Raw genomic sequence first — 5,000 nt, 5'->3', positions numbered from 1 at the left:
CCCGGTCTACCCAGCCAAGGCCCAGTCTGCTTCTCGCGTCCACGGTCCCCCGGGTCTCCCGGCCTTGGGCTTCCACTCCAGTCGGCCGGCCGGGGAGGCTGCGTCTTGCCGGTCTACCTCCGAGGAAGGGAGACTTCCCGGTCGGCCCGACGGAGGCCCGGTGGGCTCCTCGCGTCCACGCTCACGCCTGCCTGCCTGCCTGCCTGCCTGCCTGCCTGCCGACTGGGGCTTCCAGCTCTACCTCGAGGACAGACGGCTTCCCGTTCTCCCCTGCTTGGGGCTGGGAAGCGCCGGTCCACCTGACGGCCGGACTGGAACAGCTGCCCGGTCTCCTAGCCGGGCCGGCGAGACTGGGGCTTGCCGGTCTACCTCCGAGAACGGGAGGCGGATGGAGGCGAGGCGAGAGCGGTTGGCGGAGGGTGCGAAGGCCGTAGAAGGGCAGGCTTCCGAGCGTCTGTGTGGGTCCGGCCCCTGCCCGATCCAGGGGCGAGGTTGCCGGTGGCCCCGGTCTACCGGCCGGCAAGCGGGGGTGGGTGGGCCGGTCTTCCCGGCGGAAGGAGGGGAAGCGCTGGCCGTTTTCCTGGGGGGCGGCCGGGTCTAGCTCCCCGCCGGAGGGGCCGGCAGCCTGGCCCGTTCTTCCTGCGGCCGCTGGCTGCTCTCGCTCCCCCCCCACGGTCCACTACCGGCCAGGGAAGCTGGGACGTGGCGGTCCCCTTCCGAGGACGGAAGGCTTTCCCGGTCTACCGCAGGGAGGTCTGTCCGCTGCCCGGTCTCCCCGTTCTCCGCCCGGCCGAGGCGGCTGGGGCTTTCCGGTCCTCCCCGGAGGTCCGCCGACCGCCCGGTCTACTCGCGAGGGCCCCGGTACTCCCGGCGGCGGCCGGGCCTGCGCTGTCCCCCCCCCCAAGTCTTCCGAGAACGGGGGGCCTCCCGGTCTACCGACCAAAGGCCCGGTCTGCTTCTCGTGTCCAAGGTCACCCTGGTATGGCCCGGGGCTGGCAGCGGTGCCCGGTCTCCCGGCCCCAGGTTCTGCTGGCCGTGGAGGCTGGGTCCTGCCGGTCTACCTCCGAGGAAGGGAGGCTTCCCGGTCGACCCGCCGGAGGGGCAGGCGACGTTGCCCGGTCTCCCGGCCCTCGGCTCCCCTCCGGTGGTCTACCGGCGGATAAGGCTGGGGCTTGCCGGTCTTCCTCCGAGATCGTGGGGCTTCCCGGTCTACCCACCGGAAAGCGCGGCTTCGACGGACTACCTGGCGCACGGCGCGCAACAGCTGGCCGGTCTACTGGGCCCCGGACCTCGGGAAGCCCGGTCTCCCGGCCCTGGGCTCCCCTCCGGTCTACCGCCCGGGAAGGCTGGGTCTTGCCGGTCTTTGTCAGAGATCGTGGGGCTTCCCGGTCTACCTGCCGGAAAGGGCGCCTCTGCCAGGCTTCCTGGCGTACGGCGCGGCACCGCTGACCGGTCCACTCGGTGTCAGGCCCGGTGGGCTCCTCGCGTCCACGCACACCACGCCCTGCCTGCCTGCCCGCCTGCCTGCCTGCCTGCCTGCCTGCCTGCTCGCCCGCCGCAGGGTCTGGGGCTTCCAGGTCTACCTAAGAAAAAGCGAGTCTACCGGCCGGGAAGGCTGGGGTTTGCCGGTCTTCCTCCGAGATCGTGGGGGCTTCCCGGTCTACCTGGTGCACGGCGCGGAACCGCTGGCCGGTCTACTGGGCCCCGGACCTCGGGAAGCCCGGTCTCCCGGCCGGAGGGGCTGGCGGCGTTGCCCGGTCTCCCGGCCTTGGGCTCCCCTCCGGTCTACCGCCCGGGAAGGCTGGGTCTTCCTTAGAGATCGTGGGGCTTCCCGGTCTACCTGCCGGAAAGGACGCCTCTGCCAAGCTTCCTGGCGTACGGCGCGGCACCGCTGGCCGGTCTACTCGGTGTCAGGCCCGGTGGGCTCCTCGCGTCCACGCACACCACGCCCTGCCTGCCTGCTGCCTGCCGCCTGCCCAGCGCTCCTAAACCAAGAAACAGGCTCTTGCCCGGTCTACCTGGAAGGCAGGGAGCGGACGGCCACCCTGCCTGCCTGCCTGCTCGCCCGCCGCAGGGTCTGGGGCTTCCAGGTCTACCTGAGGAGAAACGGCTTCCCGGTCTACCCTCCATGGGGCCGGGAGGCGCCGGTCCACTAGGCGGGGGGATGGAGCCGCTGCCCGGTCTACAAGCCTTCGAAGGGGGGAGGCTTTCCGGTCTACCTGCCGGAAAGCGCGGCTCTGCCGGGCTACCTGGCGTACGGCGCAGAACCGCTGGCTGGTCTACTGGGCGCCCGACCTCGGTGAGTCCGGTCTACCGGTCGGAGGGGCTGGCGGCGTTGCCCGGTCTCCCGCCCCTCGGCTGCCCTCCGGTCTACCGTCCTGGAAGGCTGGGGCTTGCCGGTCTACCTCCGAGATCGGTGGGGGTTTCCGTGTCGGACAATCTGCTCGCCGGGCCCCCGGTCTACCCGCCGGAGAGGCTGCGGCTTGCCGGTCTACTACGGAGGACGGAGGGCTTCCCGGTCTACCTGCCCCTGCCCCCTATGGAGCCTGCAGGTCTACCCGGTCGCTGTAACCCGACGACATCGCCAAGGGTGGGTGGGGTTCGTGGCGACAGCTGCCGTAGAACTCGGTGACTTTGTAGACGGCCGCTTGGCGGCAGCGCAGCAAGTAGGCGAGGGAGGGGACGGGACGGGTGAGGGCGTGCGTGCGTGCGTCCTCGCAGGGACGGCAAGGGAGAAAAGCCTTGGCGTGCGTGCGTGCGTTCCTTTGCGGGAGGTGGAGCATGCAGAGACCCAGGGATACAGAAAGACATGCGCAAAAGCGCTCGTGCGCTCTCACACACACTTGATTGCGGAGGGAGAGAGAGAGAGAGAGAGAGAGAGAGAGAGAGAGAGGGGGGGGGGGCGGGGAGGCAGGCAGGCAGGCAGGCAGAGGCAGGCAGGCAGAAACAAAATCTCTCTGTCTCTCGTCTCTCTCTCTCTCTCTCACACACACACACACACACACAGACACAAAGAGTCGTTTGCGGGAGAAGGGCACAAAATTTCTCTCTCACACTAAGCATACACTCAAACACAGCATGTGCTTGTGGGGGGGAGACAGACAGGGACAGAGAGATGGACACAAAAGATCACTCCGACACGCACACGCGCACACCAAAGAAACCACCCCCGCCCACGACATCGCCAAGGGTGGGTGGGGTTCGTGGCGACAGCTGCCGTAGAACTCGGTGACTTTGTAGACCGCCGCTTGGCGGCAGTGCAGCAGGTAGGCGATGGAGGGGACGGGTGAGGGCGTGCGTGCGTTCGTCCTTGCAGGGACGGCGAGGGAGAAAAGCGAGGGAGGGAGGGAGGCCGAGAGAGAGGCAGGCAGAGGCAGGCAGGCAGAAACAAAATCTCTCTCTCTCTCTCTCTCTCTCTCTCTCTCTCTCTCTCACACACACACACACACACACACACACACACACAGACAAATAAAAAGCCCCAAACGGTCGTTTGCGGGAGAGGGAGACAGAAGGGCACAAAATTTCTCTCTCACACTAAGCATACACTCAAACACAGCATGTGCTTGTGTGGGGGGGAGACAGACAGAGACACAGGAGCCAAATACACCGCACACACGCTTGTGTGCAGGGGAGACGGAGCGATCTTTTGTGTCCGTCTCTCTGTCCCTGTCTAACGCGCACACACGCACACCAAAGAAACCACCCCCGCCCACGACCTCGCCAAGGGTGATCCCTTGCCGTCCCTGCAAGGACGTACGCACGAAGGCACGCCCCGCCCCACCCCACCCGTCTCCTGCTGCTCTGCTGCCAAGCGGCGGTCTACAAACTCACTGAGGTCTACGGCAGCAGTCGCCACGAACGCCGCCCTCGCCGATGTCGCGGTTTGTCGTGGCGATGTGATGGCGGGTGGGGGAGAGAGTGACAGACCCAAAATAGATCACGGAGAGAGAGGGAGGCAGGCGGGCGGGCAGGCATGCCAGCACACGCACAAACACTCACGCATCCCCCATTTCGACCGCACGGACGCACGCACGCACGATCTTGTCAACAATAGGGATACGACGAAGGAGGAGGAGGAGGAGAAGAAGAAGAAGAAGAAGAAGAAGAAGAAGAAGAAGAAGAAGAAGAAGAAGAAGAAGAAGAAGAAGAAGAAGAAGAAGAAGAAGAAGAAAAGACAGCTGCCCTGCCCTTACCATACTGGCCACACGAGGGCGCTCCTAAACAAGGGCCAGGTTCTTACGCGGTCTACCTGGGGGGGGGGGAAGGCCGGCAGGCGGGCAGGCAGGCAGGCAGGCAGGAGACATCCACGCTCCCTGCCTGCCTGCCTGCCGCCCGCCTGGCGGTTCTATTCAAAGGGCCAGGTTCTTACCCGGTCTACCGGGGGAGGCAGGCAGGCAGGCAGGCAGGGGACGTCCACGCTCCCTGCCTGCCTGCCTGCCTGCCTGCCTGCCTGCCTGCCTGCCTGCCTGCCTGCCTGCCTGCCTGCCTGCCTGCCTGCCTGCCGGCTCCCCGGCGCTTCTATACGAAGGGCCAGGTTCTTAGCCGGTCTACCTGGGGGGGAGGCAGGCGGGCAGGCAGGAAGGCAGGGGACATCCACGCTGCCTGCCTGCCTGCCTGCCTGCCTGCCTGCCTGCCTGCCGCCCGCCTGGCGGTTCTATTCAAAGGGCCAGGTTCTTACCCGGTCTACCGGGGGAGGCAGGCAGGCAGGCAGGCAGGGGACGTCCACGCTCCCTCCCTGCCTGCCTGCCTGCCTGCCTGCCTGCCTGCCTGCCTGCCTGCCGGCTCCCCGGCGCTTCTATACGAAGGGCCAGGTTCTTAGCCGGTCTACCTGGGGGGGAGGCAGGCGGGCAGGCAGGCAGGCAGGCAGGCAGGCAGGCAGGCAGGCAGGCAGGCAGGCAGGCAGGGGACGTCCACGCTCCCTCCCTCCCTGCCTGCCTGCCTGCCGCCCGCTTGGCGCTTCTATACAAAGGGCCAGGTTCTTAGCCGGTCTACCTGGG

This window comes from Podarcis raffonei, chromosome 14 (genome assembly GCF_027172205.1).
Source record: "Podarcis raffonei isolate rPodRaf1 chromosome 14, rPodRaf1.pri, whole genome shotgun sequence".
Taxonomy (NCBI): Eukaryota; Metazoa; Chordata; class Lepidosauria; order Squamata; family Lacertidae; genus Podarcis; species Podarcis raffonei.
This window is presented reverse-complemented; position numbering follows the sequence as displayed.